The sequence below is a fragment of the Psammomys obesus genome, unplaced genomic scaffold, assembly GCF_907164565.1.
Source record: "Psammomys obesus unplaced genomic scaffold, mPsaObe1.curated_primary_1811, whole genome shotgun sequence".
Classification (NCBI taxonomy): domain Eukaryota; kingdom Metazoa; phylum Chordata; class Mammalia; order Rodentia; family Muridae; genus Psammomys; species Psammomys obesus.
Window position 1 is genome coordinate 1,403,772 of NW_026594354.1, and position 10,166 is coordinate 1,413,937.

The 10,166-nt window shown below is 41.2% G+C and overlaps 1 pseudogene; it reads right to left on the reverse strand.

Annotated features, from left to right (window-relative positions):
• Nucleotides 1-9,757: 9,757 nt before the first annotated feature.
• Nucleotides 9,758-9,883, reverse strand: LOC129685239 (small nucleolar RNA SNORA17; annotated as a pseudogene).
• Nucleotides 9,884-10,166: the final 283 nt, after the last annotated feature.

The window sequence follows — 10,166 nt, forward strand, 5'->3', positions numbered from 1 at the left end:
ACTGGGTTTTCTTGTCCAGCTTTGATATGAGGGTTTGTGCTTAATCTCATTGCATTTTGTGATGCCTTGTTCAGTAGCTATCTCTGGGGTGCCTGGTCTTTTCTGAAGGGAAATGGAGGAGCTGTGGATCTGGGGAAGGAAAGGGAAGGGGGGACAGTGGGAGAAGTGGAGGGAGGGGAAGCTGAACTCAGGAAGTATTTTATTTTTATTTTATTTATTTTTTATATTTTATTTGCTTTGTATTCCAATTGTATCTCCCTGCTCTCACCTCTCAGTCCTACCCTCCATCCCCTTCCACCCTATCCCCTCCCCTAGTCCTCAGAAAGGGGGGGGGACCTCCTCTCCTATCATCTGACCCCAGTCTATCAAGTCTCATTGGGACTGCCTACATCTTCTCTTCCTCTGTGGCCTGGCTAGGACTCTATGCCAAGGAGAAGTGATCAAAGAGCAGGCAACCAAGTTCATATCAAGGACTGCCCCTGGTCCCTTTATTAGGGAACCCACATGGAGACTGAGCTGCCTATTGGCTATTTCTGAGCAGTTGGTCTACGTCTTTTCCATGCATGGTTTTGGTTGGTGCATCAGTCTCTGTAGGGCCCCCTGGACCCAGATTTGTTAGCTTTGTTTGTCTCCTTATGGATGTCCTGTCCCCTCCATGTCCTTCTATCTCCCCACTCTTCCATATGACTCACTATATTCTGCCCAAAGTTTGGCTGTTAGTCTTGACATCTGCTTTGATTTTTCTGCTAGGTAGAGTCTTTCAGATGATATCTGTGGTAGGCACCAATCTTCTGTCTTTAACTGCTTTCAGTGTCTATTCTATTTGCCCTTTTGAATGAGAATGAAGCATCCTCCCTAGGGTCATCTTTGCTATTTAGCTTCTTTAGGTCTGTGGATTATAGTATTGTTATCCTGTATTATATGACTAAAATGCGCTCATAAGTGAGCATATACCAAGTGTGTCTTTCTGCTTCTGTGTTAGCTTACTCAGGATGATTTTTTTCTAGTTCCACCCATTTGTTTAAATTTGATGGTTTCCTTGTTTTTTTTTTTTAAAGATTTATTTATTTTATGTATATGAGTGTTCTACCTGCATTTACAACTGCCAGAAGAGGGAATCAGTTCACATTATAGATGGTTGTGAGCCTCCATGTGGTTGCTGGGAATTGAACTCATGACCTTTGAAAGAGCAGACAGTGCTCTTAACCACTGAGCCGTCTCTCCAGCCCAGTTTCCTTGTTTTTAATAGCTGAGTAGTATTCCATTGTGTAAATGTACACAATTTCTGTATCAGTTCTTCAGTTGAGGGACATCTAGGTTGTTTTCAGATTCCGGCTATTATGAATAAAGCTGCTATGAACATAGTTGAAGAAATGTCCTTGTTGTATGTGCCTAGCAGTGGTATAGCTGGATCTTGAGGAAGCACTATTCCCAGTTTTTTGAGAAAGCACCAGAATGATTTCCAAAGTGGTTGTAAAAGTTTACATTCCCACCAGTATTGGAGGAGGGTTCCCCTTTCTCTACAACCTCAGCAGCATGTGCTGTCACTTGAGTTTTTGATCTTAGCCATTCTGATCAGTGTAAGATGGAATCTCAGAGTCGTTTTGATTTGCAATTCCCTGATGAGTAGGCATGTTGAGCATTTCTTTAAATGTTTCTTTGCCATTTTATTCTCCTCTGTTGACTGTACCTCATTTTTAATTGGATTATTTGGTTTGTTGGAGTTTAATTTCTTTATATATTTTGGATATTAGCCTTCTGTCAAAAGCAGAGGTAGTAAAGATCCTTTTCCAGTTTTTAAGCTGCTGTTTTGTTCTCTTGACTATGTCCTTTGCTTTACAGAAATTTTCAGTTTCGTGAGATCCCATTTATTGATTGTTGATCTTAGAGCCTGTGTTGTTGGTATTATGTTCAGGAACTTGTCTCCTGTGCCAATGAGGTCAAGGCTCTTCCTCACTTTTTATTCTAACAGATTTAGTGTGTCTGGTTTTATGTTGATGTCTTTGATCCACTTGGGATTTAGTTTTGTGCAGGGTGATAAATATGGATCTATTTGCATTTTTTATGTGTAGACATCAGTTAGACCAGCACCATTTGTTGAAGACGCTTTTTTCCATTGTATGGTTTTGGCTTCTTTGTACAAAAATCAAGTGTTTGTAAGTGTATGGGTTTATTTCTGGGTGTTCAATTCAATTCCATTGATCCACTAGTATATTTGCCAATACCATGCTGTTTTTGTTACTGTTGCTCTATAGTACAGCTTGAGATCATGATTCGAGATACATCCAGAAGATCTTTTTTTTTAAATTTTTTATTAATTACACTTTATTCATTTTATATCCCCCCATAAGCCCCTCTCTCCTCCCCTTTCTGCATGCATGCCACTCCCCAAGTCCACTGATAGGGGAGGTCCTCCTCTCCTTTCTGATCTTAGTCTATCAGTTCTCATCAAAAGTGGCTGCATTGTCCTCTACCGTGGCCTGGTAAGGCTGCTCCCCCCTCAGGGGGAGGTGATCAAAGAGCAGGCCAATCAGATTATGTCAGAGGCAGTCCCTCTTCCCATTGCTATGTAACCCACTGGACACTGAACTGCCATGGGCTTGTTTTAGCTATTCTGTTTTGTTGTTTTTCCATATAAATTTGAGAATTGTTCTTTCAAGGTCTGTAAAGAATTGTGTTCATATTTTGATGGGAGCTGCACTGAATCTGTAGATTGCTTTTGGTAGGATGGTCGTTTTTACTATGTTAATCCTACTGATCCATGAGCATGGAGATCTTTCCATCTTCTGATTTCTTTGGTCAGTTTCTTCAGAGACTTGAAGTTTTTTTTTTTTTTTTTTCCATACACATCTTTGACTTGCTTGGTTAGAGTTACTCCAAGGTACTGTATGTTATTTATGGCTATTGTGAAGGGTGTTGTTTCCCTAATTTCTTTCTCAGCCTTTTCGTCTTTTGTATACAGGAGGGCTACCGATTTTTTTGAGTTAGTTTTGTATCCAGCCACTTTGCTGAAGGTGTTTATCAGCTGAAGGCGTTCTCTGGTAGAATTTTCAGGGTCACTCACGTATACTATCATATCATCTGCAAATAGTGATAATTCGACTTCTTCATTTTCGATTTTTATCCTACTGATCTTCTGTAGTTATCTTATTTTTCTAGCTCAGACTTCAAGTACTATGTTTAAGAAATACAGAGAGCGTGGGCAGCCTTGCCTTCTCCCTGATTTCAGTGGGATTGATTTAAGTTTCTCTCAGTTTAGTTTGATGTTGGTTATAGGATTGCTGTATATTGCCTTTACTATGTTTAGGTAAGTGCCTTGTATCCCTGATCTCTCCAATACTTTAAACATGAATGGATGTTGGATTTTGTGAAATGCTTTTTCAGCATCTGAGGAGATGATCATGTGTTTTTTTCCTTCAATTTGTTTATATGGTGGATCACACATTGATGGATTTCTGTATATTGAACCACCCCTGCATACCTAGGATGAAGCCTATTTAGTCATGCTATTGTTGATGTATTCTTGGATTTGGTTTGTGAGTATTTTATCAAGTATTTTTGCATGAAATTTCATAAGCGATTGGTCTGAAATTATATATTTTTTTTGTAGGGTTTTCGTGAAGTTTAGATATCAAGGTGACCGTGGCCTCATAGAATGAGTTTGGTAATGTTCCTTTTGTTTTTATTTTGTGGAATAGTTTGAAGAGTATTGCAATTAGCTTTTCTTTGAAGGTTTGGTAGAATTCTGTGTTGAAACCATCTGGCTCTGTGTTTTTTTTTTTTTTTTTTTTTTTTTTTTTTTTTGGGTGAGAGACTTTTGATGACTGCTTCTGATTTCCTTAGGAGATATGGGACTTTTTAATTTATTTATGTGATTTTGGTTCAACTTTGGTAAGTGGGATCTATCGAGAAAAATTGTCCATTTCATTTAGAACTTCGAATTCTGTGGCATATAGGCTTTTGAAGTAAGACCTAATGATTTTTTGGATTTCTTTAGTGTCTGTCGTTATGTCCCCCTTCTCACTTTTTATTTTGTTGATTTGGAAATGTTTCTCTGCCTTTTAGTTTGGTTAAGGGTTTTTCTATCTTGTTAATTTTCTCAAAAACAAAACAAAACAAAAACAAAAACAGTTCTTGGTTTCATTGATTCATTGATTTTTTTTTTATTGATTTCATCCCTGAATTTGATTTTTTCCAGCCATCTACTCTTCTCGCTTGTTTTTGTGTCTTTTTTCCTAGGGTTTCAAGTGTGCAGTTAAATTGCTTGTATGTGATGTCTCATTTCTTTCTGAAGGCACTTAGTGCTATGAACTTTCCTCTTAGCTCTGCTTTCATTGTTCCCATAAGTTTGGATATATTGTGCTTTCATTTTCATTGAATTAGGAAGCCTTTGAATTTCTTTCTGTATTTCTTCCTGACCCGGCTGTTGTTGAGTGGAGAGTTGTTGAGTTTCAATGCATGTGAAGGTTTTTTTTCCCCTATTTCTGTTATTGTTGAGGTCTAGTTTTAGACCATGGTGGTCTGATAGGATATAAGGGATTATTTCAGTCTTCTTGTATTTGTTAAAGCTTGCTTTGTGACCAACTATATGGTCAATTTTGGAGAAGGTTCTGTGAAGTGCTGAAAAGAAGGTATGCTGTGTTTGGGTGAAAAGTTCTGTAGACATCTATTAGGTCCATTTGATTTAAGACCATTGTAAGAGTCAATATTTCTCTGTTATCTTCTGTCTCTATGATCTGTCTCTTGGTGAGAGTGGCGTGTTGAAGTTTCCCACTATTAATATGTTGGGATCGATGTGTGATTTAAGTTTTAATAATGTTTCTTTTATGAATACAGGTTCCCTTGTATTTGGGGCATAGATGTTCAGGATTGTGATGTCCTGATGGTGGATATTTCCTTTGATGAGAATGAAGTGTCCCTCCTCATCTCCTTGAATTAATTTTGGTTGAAATTCTTTTTTTATTACCTATTAGAATGGTTACTTCATCTTGCTTCTTAGGCCTATTTACTTGAACTCCCCCACTCCATTTTTTTATTCTCTGGTAATGTCTACCTTTGTGGCTGAGGTGTTTTTTTTTTTTTTGTTTTGTTTTGTTTTGTATAGATTAGAATGATGGGTCCTGTTGACACATCCATTCTGTTAGTCTCTGTCTTTTTTTTTTTTTTATTGGAGAATTAAATCTATTGATGTTGAGAGATATCAATGACTAGTGACTGTTAGTCACTGTTGCTTTCATTTTGATGTTGGTTGTGGTACTGTATTTGTGTGCTTGTCTACTTTTGGTTTTGCTGTAATGAAGTTATTTGTATCCTGCGTGGTTTTTTGTTTGTTTGTTTGTTTGTTTGTTTTTTGTTTTTTTGAGTGCAGTTAACTGCCTCTGGTGGGAGTTTTCCTTCTAGTATGTTTTATAGGGCTGGGTTTGTACATAAATACTGTTTAAATTTGGTTCTCTCATGAATGTCTTGTTTTCTCCATCTATGTTGATTGAAATTTTTGCTGGGTATAGTAGTCTGGATTGGCATCTGTGGTCTCTTCTCAAGACGTCTGCACAGGCCCTTATGGCTTTTATGGTCTCTGCTGAGAAGTCAGGTGTGTGTGACTCTGATTGGTTTGCCATTATATGTTACTTGGCCTTTTTCCCTTTCAGCTTTTAGTATTTTTTTCTTTGTATTTTTGTTGTTTTGATTATTATGTGGTAGGAGGAATTTCTTTTCTGGTGTAATCTATTTGGTGTTCTGTAGGCTTCTTGTATACTTACAGGCATCTCTTTCTTAAGATTAGAGAAATTTTCTTCTGTGATTTTGTTGAAAATATTTTCTGGTTCTTAGAAGCAGGGATCTTCTCTTTGTTCTAGTCCTATTATTCTTAGGTTTCTTCTTTTCATGGTGTCTTTGATTTCTTGGATGTTTTGTTTCAAGAATTATTGGATTTAAGATTTTCTTTGACAAATGCATCAATTTCTTCATTGTATCTTCTGCACCTGAGGTATTCTGTTGGTTATGCTTACCTCTGTAGTTCCTGTTTACTTCCAGAAGATCTCTCTCTCCAGGATTTCTTCAGTTTGTTCTTTCTTTAATGTTTCTCTTTCCATCTTTGGATCTTGAACCATTTTGTTGATTTCCTTCACCTTTCCTCCTCTGCCTTTCATTATATGCTTTGTCCAGTTTCTTTTCCTGTTTGTTTGAATTTTCCTGTATTTTCTTCAATGATTTAATTATTTCCTCTCTAAAGGCTTCAATCTATTTGACTGTATCTTACTGTATTTCTTTATAGATTTTATTTGTTTCTTCTGTTAATCATCTTCATAAGCGTAGATTTAAGGTCATTTTCTGGTGTTTCTCAGAAGATCCCTGAGCAGGAAGCTGGATGTTCCTGTAGGATCCCTTCTCAGGTTGGTGGGAATGATCTCTGACTGGCAGGTAGTTCTCAAAGAATCGCCTGTTGGTCTCCTCAGATGTTTGGTCCTGGGGACTGTGTGGATTCTTCAAGAGCTCGGGGATCCTCCTTTCAAAAAGGGAAGTCCTGGAGTCAGCTGTCCTGCTACTGGTTTTCTTGGTCTGAGGTTAGTGAGACCAGGCACTTTGCTCCAACACTGTGTTTGCTGGGCGCAGACATTTTAGAGAACCTGTGAGTTCAGAGGGCCTGTTGGTCTCCTTAGGGAAATAGGTTGATCCTTGGAGCAGTGTCTGGGGTTTCTTCCTTGAGTCCCAAGCGTGTCAGGGGGCCTATGGTTGGAGCTGCTCACTCACCTGGGATGGTGAGAGTGGTCCCCGAGTTTTGAGCAACGCATCCGAGGTATCAGAAAGTATCCTTTTCACAGGGCAATGAGAATGGGTGCCCGAGTTTGGAACCTGGAACTGCCGGTACCCGGAAGGTTTCTATGAGACAGTGAGAGTGGGCACCCAGGTTTGGAGCCTCACCCCTGGTGCTGGAAGGTATCCACTCCACAGATTATGAGAGTGGGCACCTGAAGTTGGAGCCGTGAGCCGCTGTTACCCAGAAGGTGTCCACAGATGGTGGGATTAGGTGGGTGTCCTAGGGTGCCTGGCTCTGGCATGCGATCCCAGGAACTTTTCGCAGGATTTGCTGGGTGGCCTGAAGTTGGACCCTCCCATTTCCTTGTGTGCTTTCCTCTCACCTGAGAAACACGGATGTTGGGGTTTGGGGGCCCACGGGACAGCCTGTCGGTCACTCTGCTCTCACTGCTGAGCTGCTATTCAGATAACATACGTGATTTGTGCTGCCATCTTGGGTCTCCTTCAGAATGTATTTTTTAAGAAAAGATGACAGGTCTGGAGATTTTCTTGTGGAAGATCAAGTAACATATAAAGGGTATACCAGGTAGTTCAAGCTAACAGTAAGAATAATGAGCAACTTATGTTTCAGTTGGGCACTGGCATGGAGAATGAAAGGAACAACCAAATGGATAGATGGCTTCCTCTTTGCCAGAACAAAGGCATTAAATCAAGGCCAAACTTATATGATGAATGCAAACATGTTTATGGAAAAACCAGTTTTCTTCAATAATGTTACTGGGAAAATAGCAACGGAGAAGTGCTATACAGAACTATCGTTCAAGGCAAGCAAGTGCTATCTTTGAGAGTTCAGCTGTGTCCACTTAGAAAAAAAAATCTTTCTGTCTGGTTTTGTTGACTGTTTTACAGCTCAAAGGAAAAGGGAGGATCATACAACCCTTACTTGAGGATCAATGCCTCTGTGTCTGTTATGTTTACCATTGTTCTAAGGATACATAACCTCAAGGAGGAGCTAGAGTATATAGGGTGGGGAAAACTAGGGGAGGAAGGTTCATGTATGTGGTTATGGAAAGCCATCATTCCTGCTGTATAAGAGAATTTCCAGTGTGACCTTTTGCTTGGGGTTCTCTCAACATGCTATGGTGTAACGAAGCCAAATAAATTCATTGGTTTTCTAGAGTGAACTTTGATAGAATTACACCCTGGTTTGTCATTGGGACTTTAGGAGGAAGGGTAGATGTTTATGTTCCTGCTCCTGGGAAGAACTTTTAGCAACAAGAAGTTAGGGAATTGTCACATCTCATATGAGAGGTTGATAAATATCAGACATGATCACAGCAGTTGGCAAAATTAGGATAGGTGATCTACAACTGTTTCCTTTTATTTCCCTCCCTTCCTATTTGGCCTAAAACCTAAGATCCTCTTGTCTATTTTTTCTTATTGTTATGTTTTTCTTCAAATTTTCTGGATAATATTGAGTGTGTTTGTATGTGTGTGTGCATTCATTCACATGTGTGTGCAGGATCATGCTGTATGCCTGGTATCTTTCTCAATCTCTTTCCCCATTATTTTTAAGACATAGTCTTTCTAAAGCTGGAACTCACTGATTAGGCTTGAATGACTGGGTAGTAAGCTTTGGGGACTCTCCTTTCTCTACCTCCCCAATGCTGGGATTCTAAGCATGGGAGAGCAAGGAACAGAGCCAGCTGCCCTGCACTCATGTCCTTGGGGCCAGGTCACCTGTAAACACCATGTTCAGTGACCTCTGTACTGTGCTGCCCAGGCAAGGTGTGGAACATGCTATCCCAAGTGCAGTAGCAGGTGAGAGGCAGGGCTAGCTCTCTTGTTCTCATGACCCAGGTGGGGCCAGCTCTCCAGCCCTCTTCAGGTGGTAATGACAAAGGGGAGGAGAGGGCTTCCCTCCCTGGGTAAGGCCATCACACAGCAGACAAGCGGTAATGCTGGCTCACCTGCAACCCCCACATCCAGGGCCAGCTCTTCTATTCTTCCTAGATGAGGTGCAGGGCCTGCTCTTCTGAGTACTGCAGCTAGTGATGGGCAGGGACAGCTCTCCTGCACTCATGAACCCAGAGCCAGGTGTCCTGTCTGGCACAGGTAGTAAGGGACTGGGGGTCAAAGGGTTTCTCTCCCTTGTCCATGCCACTGCATGGCTCATACACTCAGGGCTGGCTCACCCACAGCTTCCATAACCAAGGCCAGCTCTACTGTGCTTCTTAGGCAATGTGAAGGCCCACTCTGAATACTACAGCTGACTAGGGGAGTGGTCAGCTTTCCTGCTCTCATGTCTCCAGGGCCAGATCTCCCACAATGCCCCAGTGATGGGTGGGGCCAGTTATGCCCAGCTCTTAGATATAAATGTGTCCCTTGATGGCAGCCCAGACCAAGGATAATTCACCTGGCCTTTGATGGTAACAGACCCCTGCTGCTGCAGGGCCATAGACCCAGATGTGCAACCCCCCTTGCAGTAGCACAGACCAAGACACCATAATGATCCTGGCACCTCCAGCTACTTGTATCAGGTTATTTCTCAATACTCTCGAGTCTTCAGTTCTGCCTCTTCATTTGCCCACATAATTCTGTTTCTCTTTCTCTTCCATTTCTCTACCACATACTTGCTCCTTTTAGTGGTGTCCAGGGTCTCTGAGTTTCTGGGATCGTCTCAGGAGTGGTTTCCAGAGTGCTGTGCCCAACTCATGCATTATGGCACCAGGCAGGGGTCATCTTGGGTATGGTCTGCCTCTATCCAAGGCCTGCATGGCTTCAGACTGGTGGTCATCTTAGGCTTGCTCTTTGCCCAGGCCCACCTGGGGTCATCTGTTTCAGGCTCACACCTGCCAGGGCCCAGTGTTCTCACATGGGGTTCTTGTTGTTTCCACCTCCCTCTGTTCTGGGAGCCTGTCCAGCACTGGACTCAGGGTTGTCTCAGGCCAAGACTCCTCGTGCTGGGCTGGTGGTCATCTCTGGCTTGCTTCTTTCAGGGAGTGTTAGGCTACTAATCATTCAGATGTTCATAGGTTAGAATACTGAGCATATACATGGCCTCTTTCCTGTCTGCTACCTACACATGTGATGTAGCAGCCACACCTGCAACACCTCTAGGGGCAGGTCATGCCAGCTTTTCCTGTAAGCTCTAGTCTTCATGCTTGCTCAGCAAGTACTTTGTTGACTGAGCCATCTCCCCAGCCCCAGACACTCCCTTTTTAGTTATGCTTTGGCTTGCCTCCTTTCAGTCTGTAGCTATCTTCTCATTTTTAATCATATTTTTGAATGCAAAAATTTGAATTTTGATGTCAAAATTGTAGTCAAAATTTTGTAGTCAAACTTGTCACTGTTTCTTTTGGTTTGTAGAAACCATTATTTTAGAAAACATTCCCTAGATTGTTTTTTTC